The following is an 11,820-nucleotide window of genomic DNA, read 5'->3' as shown; positions in this document are numbered from 1 at the left end:
TTAGAAATAAGTAAAATATATGGTTCCTTTTTATCTCTTTATCATGAAAAAGGAAAGCAGATGTCAATCCCAAAGGCAGGGGAGCAATATGTGAAAAGTCTCCATGCAGACATATGCAAACTAAAGGTAGCATGGTTTTGAGCAACCGATCTAGAGAGAGATAATCCATTGGTCCTTGAAATTTGGAACATTCTGAAAATGCACAGATTCAGTTTTTCAAGGTTCATTTCTTACAGGCAATGCGTAGACAAAGCACAGACTTTTTTTTTTGGTTTTTGGTTTTTTACTGCAGTGACAGGTTATAAATGCCACCATCTTCAATTTCTAAAAATACAGGAATAGCAAGAGAAGTAGGAGGACAAAGAAAGAAAAGTAAAAAATAGAAGACACTATTTAAAATTTATGGATGCAAATATCAAGGTAACCAGTAGAATAATTAAAAATATAATTAATGAAACAAGGAAGAGAGTAGGGAAAGAAAAAAATGAAATATAAAAAAGCTAAATCCCACATTTGTCACATTCGAGAAGCTCATGATGATTATTTTATTTCCTAAAACCCATAATCCCTATTTTCCATTTTTATGTTCCTCATTAGAGGTATATTCCTACCCATACTTCCTGTCATGCAAAGTCGACTTTCAAATTCATGTCCAAATGTTTGTGGTCTCTCTTCTGGCTCTTCCAATCTCACGTCTAGGCCTTATGCCTCTCACTGGCAGTTTTTCAGGCCTCCCCTGACCTCTGCATCTAAGACCTCACCATAAAGGACAACTAAGAGAGTCAAGAAATGGCAGATGACAAGACCTGCCAGCTACCAGCTTGAAAGAAGTCAGGGACCCACAGGGTGTCATTCCAAGCATGCTGGTGAGGGAAAAAAAAAATGCTTTGCCCATGAGTTAACCTGCTGTGCCTCTGCCCTTACTCTCCTGCTGTCTGCATCTGGAAAATGCTTCCCTTACAGGTTTGAGCCAGAGAGCAAGAAAAGCACCCAACTTATTTTTGCAAGAAATTTTGGATTTTCGGTTTCCACCTCCCTTGCCTCTCAAATTCCAATTTATTCATTCACATTTGAGAATGGAGCAACTAGGAATAGCTTATTCTTTGACTGAAATCTTATCAGAGAGACTGGAAAACTCAAGCTCCTAGAGCTAAGGGAGCTAGTGACAAGAAGGCCAAGACTAAAAGGAGGAAAGAGAAACAGGCACCAAAATAAAATAACACTTCAGTAAAACCATCCATGGGAAAACAGTGCAAATGTAGCCACAATTTACAGATTGCTATGGGGTAGAAATTTTTAAAGTACTTAGTATGTTTCTATATTACAGTATTTTAACCACTTATTGAACACCTTCTGTGTATCTTACATTCATCTTCTATGTCATTACCACCTCTCAGTACATTCCAGTAACACTTTCTTTCTATTCTTGAAGCTAATCTATTCTATCTCTATTCTTGAAGCTCATTCCCGCCTCAAGGCCTTTGTTTTTACTCTTTCCTATTTAGAACATGATTACCTCAACTTGTTCCATGGCTGTCTCTTCCTTATCCTTCATTTCTTAACTCAGAGGTCTTTCCTGACCACCCTAATTAATGCAACCTACCCTAACTCTCAGCTGTTCTTTATCTTATTATCTATTCATATCCTTATAGCACTTGTTTCTATCAAGAATTATTTATTGTATTTATTTTGCTTGCTGATCATCTGTCTCTCCCCACCCCCACAAAAACATGTCCATGAGGATAGGGATTTTTATCTGTCGTTTTCACTATTATATCCCCAGCATCTATAGCCCTAGCCAGACACATGTTATATACTATATAATGTTTCTTAAAAGAATAGTACATTCCATACATTATCCTAAACTCTTTATCTATATGATTGTTTACTCTTTACAACAATGAGAGGTACTCTACACCCTTTCAAAATAAAGACATAGAAAGAGTCAAGTAACTTGCCCAGTGTCACACAGTAAGCCAAAGTGGAAGTTCTAGCGTAGGTTTTTAATCCCCAAACCCTTCCTCCTAGACACTATTCTGTACTGCCTCCCTGAAATTTGCAAGACAATTTCCAGAGGCATTGAATGTGGGAAGTCATAAAATGTGGTCCTTGCATTTGAAGGTCATGTAGAACTAGTTGGGGAAATAGGACTTTTACATAAAGAGACAAACAGATAATAAAAAGCAGCAATAGCTGCTCTCATGATAGCCCCTATCTTAAAGGTGCAAAAACAAAACCTGAAATAAATAAAGATACAGCATTATCCTCAGTGACCCACCATTCCAAAGCTCAGTACCTGTGATCTCTCTGCCTTCATAAAAAACTTGTTATTCATTCTATCCCTACCAATAGGATCATTCACAATATTGGATTGCCATATTTTTTGGGTGTCTAAAGCTGAAGGTGCTAAGCATTTACAATTTTTAATTTTGAGAATAAAGAGAGGAAATAAGTAAACATTTTATGTAGTCTTTTCATTAATTAAAACGGAAATTTCTGATTATGTAAGTGAGGTTCTTAATCTTTATCCAGCAAATGAAATAAATTTTAAGCTGCAACACTGTTAAAGGAGAAAATTGTTTCCGGATTCTGATTTATTTATTTTTAATTATATCTGCATATAATAGATACATACAAAGACATCAAATGAATGAACTCACAATTTATAAGTTTTTTTCTAATATGAACTATTTGTCATCGTAGAGTCATAAGGAAGGAAAGGTTGCCAACAGAGTGTACAGAATTATTTCTGGAAGATGATTTTTACTTTTTCAAGTATCTCCAATAGTGGATACATTTTATATTATTCCCAGGAAACTTTAGTATTCCTAGTTGTTAATTCTTGGGGGTTTTTTTAGGTTTTAAAAATTTTGAGTAATCTCTATACCCAACACGGGGCTTGAACTCACAACCCTGAGATCAAGAGTCACACACTCTTCCGACTGAGCCAGCCAGGCACGCACATAGTTGTTAAATTTAACGTGCGAATTCTTTCGAATCTGAAACTCAGAAATACTGGTGATTGGATTTTTTTGGTCCCTTTCTTCTTTCCTCATGTGAATATTGGGCCCTGCTTGATAATCATACATGTATTTGGAGTCTTTAAAACATTCAGCTTGGATGGTCATGATTATTAATTTGTTAGTACTAGGTTCTTTCTCCAGTCCTTAACTACCGTCTTGTATTCGTAGATAGGAAATTAGAGCTATTAGTTTGCTAGTCACAGTTCACAGAAGAAAACCATATGAATTTTAAAATGGGATTTATCTTTTTTTCATAAATCATAGTAGTACTTAAAAATGCCCCCAAATGCTATGATCCCATAAGTATTTCTCTTCCACGATTTAAATCTTTTAAGATTGATTTTTAAAAAGGAGTATTCTTACAAAATCTTAAATCGGTGTTTTGCGATCAAAACTTTTTATTAATCTTAAAAATGCTGTTCATTACAGAGGTGAATACTTGCCTGCATATGTTTTTTTCCTAAAGTTTTATTTATTTCAGAGCGAGCGAGAGAGAGAGAGAGTGGTGGGGGGAGAGGGTAAGAGGGAGAGGAAGAGAGAGGGAGAGAAGGCCACTCCCCACTGAGCATGGCTATAGCCTGATGTTGGGCTCAGTCTCTCAAACCTGAGATCATGACCTGAGACAAAATCCAGAGTCAGATGCTTAACCAACTGAGCCACCCAGGTGCCTAGGTTAACTTGCCTAGGTTAATAAAAGTGTATTTTATATCCTTGAGACTAATGTGAAGTATACAATTGAAATATTGAATCCCATGGCTTTTTCCCCCCGCTTTTATTTTTGTTCTGAAAATTTCAGAGTTTTGTGTAGGTTCACATTATGTAATTATATCAATTATATTTTGTTATATTTATATTTAAATATGTATAATTATATTAATTATATTTTCCTGAGCGATGTCATTTTTTTCCTACTTCAAATGTATTTGTCTATAACTTTCTTCTTAAGTCTCCTGGGTGCTTCAAATTTGGTATGTCCCGGATTGAAAACATCGTTTATGACCTTTCCCACTTCCCTGACTTTTTGTAATCTGCTCTGTCATTTGTTTTCCCCATGCTAGTACATGGCACTTTATTTAGACGCTATAGATGGACAAACTTGATTGTTTGAACCAAAATGGGAACATTAAAGGAACATCACAGCCCTCACTAATAACATTGTGACTTTGCTGTCAGGTGTAGAATCCTTCCTTCAAGAAAAAGCTTGTGACCATTTTGTATGGCTTGTCTGGAAATATCTGTAGATCTTCTGTTTTACTAAAATATTTTTTGTTCTAAAAAAATAAAAATAAAAAATAAAATTCATGTTTTCTAGAGAAAGGAAGGAAGGAAGGAAGGAAGGAAGCAAGGAAGGAAGGAAGGAAAAGAATGAAAGAGAGTCATGTTAAGATAATCTAAAACTCACAGTAAAAATCCTTATCCTTGAGAAACCCGTGAGCTGGGGGCTCTGCAGTGACCATCACCTGGGGCTGCGGCGGGGGCACCCAAATGTTTCCGTCTTTACGTCCCCCTCCTCACGTCGACCCCGCAGCCGCCAGCCCCGGCTCACCCCCCACCCCAGCCCACCCTGCCAGCCCGTCCTGCCATGGCGCTGGTGGTGGCCGCGTCTACCTGATGGCGGCGACGAGGCGGGGGCAGGGGTCCCGGCCTCCCGCAGAGCAGCACCGCGCCGAGTTGGGAGACCCCAGCCGCCCGCGAGCACAGAGACGCTAAGCCCGCCACGGAGGCCGAGCCGCGCGGGGGGCGGAGAGGCGGCGCAAGGACCCGGGCTGGCGCCCGCTTACCTGCGGCGGCTCCGCTCCCCACTGGCGCGGCGGCCCCTGAGCAGCCCAGGGGAAGAGGCTGTCGGACAAGGACTGTTAGGACCGGCCGGGCACTGCGGGCTCGCCAGAGGCTGAGGCGGCGGGCTGGCAGAAAATGCGAGATGCCTCCAGGCCACCCGATTCCCCAGTGGCCTCCCTCCCTGGACCCGCGCTAGTTTCCGCTGGTCCCCATGGCAACCCTGCCGCGCCTCAGGAGCAACTTAGAGTCCGACCGCCAAAAAGAATAAACACTAAAGTGAAAAACAAAAAATCCTCATACTTGACCAAATGTCCTATTTCCACCATTATGGGAAAGCTTTTCCCAATGTACTGTTCCTATCATTATATATTTTCCAGCCCATTTTCTTCAACCTCCACCTTCAGTATTTCCCAGAGTAAAAAAAAAAAAAAAAAAATTGTCAACTTGTCGTATTTCTGTAAAATGGTTTGTTCTGACCAACTTTCCATTACAAACATAAAATGATGACAGGCAGACCACTGCTAAATTTTAACAGTAAATAATAGACGAAACTAAATTCAGAGCAGGAAAATTAATTTCACAAGAGAGTACTTTACCTTGATATTAAAGTCATCATCTGATGTAGGCCATGAATCATCGGCACCACGGTAAACAGAAAGACTTTAGGGCAAAAATATACAACAAAACGAAGTTCATTAAAAAGAAAAATTGAGTGAAAGGTCAGCTATCTGTTTATTGAAAGAAGTTTGTTGATATAATTAAAATTTGGCCTCTGTTTTTGTTACTAAGTTTTTATTTTAATTCCAGTACCATTAACATGCAGTGCTATATTGGTTTCGTGTATACAATATAATGATTCGGGAATTGCATACATCACCCAGGGCTCCTCATGACAGGGCATTCCTTACTCCCTATCTCCTATTTCAGCCATTCCCCCACCCATCTCCCCTCTGGCAACCATCAATTTGTTCTCTATAGTTAAGAGGCTGTTTCTGGGTTTGTCTGTCTCTCTCTTTTTTTTCTTTGCTCATTTTTATTGTTCCTTAAATTCTACATGAGCGAAATCATATGGTTCATGTCTTTCTCTGACTTGCTTCGCTTAGCATAATACTCTCTACTTCCATCCATTTCATTGTAAATGGCAAGATTTCATTCTTTTCTATGGCTAAATAATATTCCGTTGTGTATATATACCACTTCCTCTTTATCCATTCATCTGTCAACGGACACTTGGACTGACTATTGCAAATAATGCTGTAGTAAATATAGGGGTGCATGTATCCCTTTGAATTGGTGTTTTTGTATTTTTTGGATAAATACCAAGTGGTGTAATCACTGGATTGTAGGGTAGTTCTATTTTTAGCTTTTTGAGGAAACGCCATACTTTTTCCCACAGTGGCTGTACCAGTTTGCATTCCCACCAACAGTCCAAGAGGGTTCCTTTTTCTCCGCCTCCTGGCCAACACTTGTGTCTTGTGTTTTTGATTTTAGCCATTCCGACGGGTGTGCGGTGGTATCTCGCTGCAGTTTTGATTTACATTTCCCTGACGATGAGTGATGTTAAGCATCTTCTTATGTGCCTGTTGGCCATCTGTATGTTTTCTTTGGAAAAATGTCTGCTCATGTCTTCTGATCATTTTTAAACAGGGTTGTGTTTTGGGTCTTGAGTTCTATCAGTACTTCATATTTGTATACTAACCCTTTATCAGATATGTCATCTGCAAATATCTTCTCACATTCTCTAGGTTACCTTTTCGTTTTGTGTATTGATCCGTCACTGTGCAAAACCTTTTGATCTTGATGTCGTTCCAACAGTTTATTTTTGCTTTTACTGCTCTTGCCTCAGGTCATAGAACTAGCAAAAAAATGTTGCTTCAGCCAATACCAGAGATTATTGCCTGTGCGCTCTTCAAGTATGTTATGATTTCAGGTGTCATATTTAGGTCTTAAACCCATTTCTGAGTTTATTTTTCTGTCCAGTTTCGTTCTTTTGCATGTAGCTGTTCACTTTTCCCAACATCATTTGTTGAAGAGACTGCTTTTTCCCCATCGGATATTCTTCCCTGCTTCGTCAAGGATTAATTGACCATATTCTTATGGGTTTCGTTCTGGGTTTTCTGTTTTATTCCACTGATCTATATCTCTGTTTTTATGCCAGTACCATACTGTTTGGATTAGGATAGCTTTGTATTATCACTTGAAATCTGCAATTGTGATACCTCCAATTTGTTTTTCTTTTTCAATACTGCTTTGGCTATTCGAGGTCTTCAGTGGTTCCATACAAATTTTAGGACTGTTTGTTCTAGTTCTGTGAGAAATGTCGTTGGTATTTCAATAAGCATTGCATTAAATCTGCAGATTACGTTGGGTACTGTAGACATTTTAACGATATATGTTCTTCCCATCCATGAGCATAGAATGTCTTTCCACTTCTTTGTGTCATCTTCAGTTTCTGTCATCAATGTTTTATAGTTGCTAGAGTACAGGTCTTTCAAACTTTGGCCTCTGGTTTTAAACAGTCTTAGTTCCCATAAGTAAGAGTGACAAGCAAAGAACTCTCTGAAATGTTTGAAAGTTAATCATACAAAAGTTAACCACAATGAATTATCACCTTACACCTGTCAGAATGGCTAAAATCAAAAACACAAAAAACAAGTATTGGCGAGGATGTGGAGAAAAAGGAACCCTTGTGCGCTGGTGTTGGGGATAGAAACTGGAGCAGCCACTGTGAAAAACAGTATGGAGGTGCCTTGAAAAATTAAAAATAGAAATACCATATGATCCAGTAATTCCACTACTGGTTATTTAATATATCCCCAAAGAAATGAACACACTAATTTGAAAAGATATATGCATACCCATGTTTATTGCAGCATTCTTTACAACAGCCAAGATATGGAAACAACCCAAGTGTCCATCAACAGATGTACCTCTCTCTCTCTCTCTCTCTCTCTCTCACACACACACACACACACACACACAAACACACACACACACAGAGGAATGTTACCTAGCCATAAAAAAGGAGGAGATCTTGCCATCTGCAACAATGTAGATGTACCTAGAGGATATTATGCTAAGTGAAATATGTCAGACAGAGATAGACAAATACTACATGATTCCACTTATATGTAGAATCTAGAAAGCAGAACAAATGAACAAACAAAAAACAGAAACAGATCCAGAAATACAGAGAATTCTGTATGGTCAGAAAGTAAGGGGGTGGCAAACAGACAACATGGGAGAAGGGGAATGGGAGGTTCAGGATTCCAGTTATAGTAAGTCACAGGGATACAAGTACAGCATAGGGTATACAGTCAATGGTACTGTAATAGCATTATGCAGTAACAGATAGTAGCTACACTTGTGCTAAGCATGGTGTAACATACAGAGTTGTTGAATCACTATGTTGTACACCTGAAACTAACACAACACTGTGTATCAACTATGCTTCAATTTAAAAAATAAATAAATACACAAATTTATGTTATTAGTGTGAATACTCTTCCCAGAGAGAATAAAAGATTAAACATTAGAAGGTCCAACTTCTTTCCTACACAGGTCCTGCCTTATATAAACTAGCAAGACCTTAAAAACCTTCATAGGCACTCAGATACCCAAGAAGAGAGACTGCTATAAAAAATAAAGTCCAGGTAATCGTGCCTCTATTTCCCTAGACCTGCCTAATAGTTTCTTTCTGTGAGCTCCCACTCCTAGATCACTCTTCTGCAGGGCTCAGCCGTACTCTCCAACTTTTCAATCTCTAGACTATGAAAGCACAGGCTCCCAAAACAAGGATCAGCTCAAATGACCAACAGTAGGAGCCATTTGCTGCTCCTGGAGAACAAGCTACACGGAGTTTCAGTCATCCATGGAGTCATCTCAACGTAGACATGTTACCAACTACCCAAATGAAGCTCTGTTACAGATATGACACCCAGTCCCACCCCACCAAACCCTACATGTACATGGAAGGGCATCAAAGAATTAGGAAAAGAGGTGGATGGAGGAGACCACTACCTTGGGCCATACATCTAGATAGTTCAGAATCTCCATTCCCCCTATTACTCGACAGGATCTAAGCCACTCTCTGTAAGTTGGAGTGGAAGTAGATGATATCACATTCCTATATTCTGTAAAAAGACTCTTCCCAGTGGCTCAAATAATTTTAATATCTCTCAACAGAAAACCTGAAGTACGCTAGCTCGCTCAATTAAACCAACAAACAAAAAAGCTGCTCAGGATTCTCTTGAACCCTCTATTTTAATATGCCTTTCTACACAACTCCCAATATCCTGTGTCCTTCATTCCTTTGTGTGTGTGTGTGTGTGTGTGTGTGTATCCTTCCTTCCTGTAATGTATCTTTATCTAACTTACCATAAAACCCAATATTCTGACATCTTTTCTAAAACTCTTATTCCTATCCAACCCAATGGTGTTGTTCTTGAAACTCGGCCTCCCCTGCTAACTCCTTCCTAACCCACCTTCCCTGTGTTTACTAGACCCACTCCCCATCTTTCTATTATTAAAACATTCACGAACTAGATGAGAAAAAAGGAAGAAACCTGAATTTAAATCTCACACTTATCACTGACCATAGCCAAATAGGTCACTTTAATCTCTTTTGAGTTTCAAATTCTCCATTTAAACAACCACTTGGTGAGGATGTTAAACATAGGTTGCAGTACCCGAGGGTATTTTGATTCATTCAGCTCTAAGATTCCTTAAAATCCTGAAATTACGTGCTCTTGATGTTGTCGATACAAAAACAGAGAATACGTAGCTGGCAGAAATGAAAAAATTAATGGAATAAAAGAAGCACCAAGAAAAGCAGAGAAGAAAGTAAAAAAAAAAAAAAATCAAGAAAAGATTATAGAAAAGTCATGGAGAAAAGGAAAAAAGTCTACAAAAAAAGAAAAAGCTTCAACGAAGTAGTGAAGGGTACTAGCCTAAAGAGAAAACTAGACTGGGAATCAGTAAATAGAGAACCATTTAGAAAGATCCTCTAAATAGATGATAAATTTAATTAACGTAACATGGTCTACACCTAGATTACATATCCTTCACTTCTGGAAAAATCATTCATCTCAAGGAGAGCAGACATCACTACAGCTAAGAACTTGCGTGATTAGGTCTTGCTTATGTAAAAGCTATGTACTGTGGCTATAGGTTACTGAGATCCACCCCAAAATCTTTGATATGTAAAAATAAGAGACTAGTTACCACTGCACTAATTGCCTCTAGTTATCACTAGTTGTCAAATATACTAGGACAAATGCTTGGACTAACCTGGTTTCTTAAGAAAACTCTAAATCCGAGGTAACAGATGACTACATTTGACTTTCTGAGTTGATCTGACTAGGATTGGTATCTTAATCCCAGTGCTGCTGAGGAACAGAAGAATGGGTGTGGGAGTCACACAGGCTGACAGTCACATCATGGCTCTGCTACTCATTAACTATGGAATCATGGGTCAATTAATCAACCTCCCTGAACCACAGCTGACTAATTAATAAAAAATAGGCTATAATAGCACAGCTACTTTGTGAAGCTATTGTAATGACTACGAAAGTAATAAACGTCCAGCACGTAATATAGTCTCTAGCCCAGAGTAGAACTCTCCACAAAGGCTTTTCTCTGCATTCCCTCAGTCAACACATAATTTTAAAAAAATCCATAAAAATCCTACCTGCTTAACGTGTCTTCAGAACTCTCATCCACCACTAAAGAAAAAACCAAAATACATTTTAAATCAACAACAGAAAACTACAGATTAAAAGTATAAGACTGATGATTTGTTAAAAATTATTCCTTTGGGACCACACCCGGAAACCACACTGGAGGGAATATTAACTACACTATTGGTAGGCAGTTAATGCATTAAGAAATCTTACTTTCTCCTCTACGTTTACCAAATGCAAAAAAAGAATGGTATTTATCAAAATTTGGTACCTGTAAGTGAATGTTTATAATGACCATAATTGGAACCAAACCCTATGAGACTGTCAGAAAATGCTATCATCAGCAGAATCATTATCACAGATGACAAAGTCAAACTTAAATAGCATGATTCTTCCGGACTTGCACGACTAGGAGCAGTTAAAAGAGACTGTATTTATTTTGCTGTAACACAGCAGAACTTCTCCAGCACTTCAGCAGAGACTGTTAAGTGTACGATGAAACACCTCATCACAAAGTTTGGTCTGTAGCCACGGTACTTTGCAGCATGGCAAAACACAGCAAACAGACTCTCTCGCGCCTTATTTCCAATTGCAAGGTAAGTATGAAAGTTAGTGATTTTAGTGCATCTGGTTTAATAAAGTATAACCTCTTGAGACTACCTACTTTCATTGCTAGAGAGTCTATCTGGACTCACCTCTTAGACGAGGATGGTACCAATGGTTAGTGCTAGGTAGTAGTACATAATGTCATTGTTCTCAGCCCTCCCCATTATGTGACAAATGTCCACAGAAATCACACTTTCTCAGTCCATAAGGCACAGGTCATCAGATCCTACACTGATGAAAAAAAACAGAAAAAAACAAAGGACAAAGGCAATCTTGAATCACTACATTCAATTACCTTGGAATTTTAATGTTTTAAACATCCAAGAAGATACCTACTGTATGATTGCAACTCTTTCACATTCTGGAAAAACTAAAACTTTTTAAGTTAGGAATTAAGGGTTGCGGCAAAAGGAGGGATGAATAGGCACAGCCCAGAGGACTTTTGAGGCAGTGGAACTCTTCTATGTGACACCACATGGGTGCATTGGGTGTACAACACCGGACTGAGCCCTAATGTAAACTATGGACTTTGGGGGACAAGGATGACTTAATGTAAATGTAACAATGTACCACCGTGGTACACGATGTTGACAACAGGGCAGGCTAGACACGTATGGGAACGTGGGGTAAATGGAAACTCTCTGTACTTCTGCTATGTTTTGCTATGAAGTTGAAAATGCTCTAAAAAAGGAGGCCTATTTATTGTAGGGGGAAAAAAACTATCCATTGAG

General features: G+C 38.7%; 1 long non-coding RNA gene across 1 annotated transcript; it reads right to left on the bottom strand.

Annotated features, from left to right (window-relative positions):
- Positions 1 to 4,760: 4,760 nt before the first annotated feature.
- Positions 4,761 to 11,515, bottom strand: LOC103680444. Its single transcript, XR_573111.2, has 3 exons — positions 11,179 to 11,515; positions 10,492 to 10,525; positions 4,761 to 5,462 (listed from the first exon to the last, which is right to left on the bottom strand). It is a non-coding gene; the product is annotated as an uncharacterized LOC103680444 (long non-coding RNA).
- Between the last annotated feature and the right edge of the window lie 305 nt (positions 11,516 to 11,820).

Source organism: Ursus maritimus, unplaced genomic scaffold (genome assembly GCF_017311325.1).
Source record: "Ursus maritimus isolate PB19 unplaced genomic scaffold, ASM1731132v1 scaffold_200, whole genome shotgun sequence".
NCBI classification, from domain to species: domain Eukaryota; kingdom Metazoa; phylum Chordata; class Mammalia; order Carnivora; family Ursidae; genus Ursus; species Ursus maritimus.
Note: the sequence above shows the minus strand (reverse complement) of the source record. Positions and strands in the feature narration are given on the sequence as shown.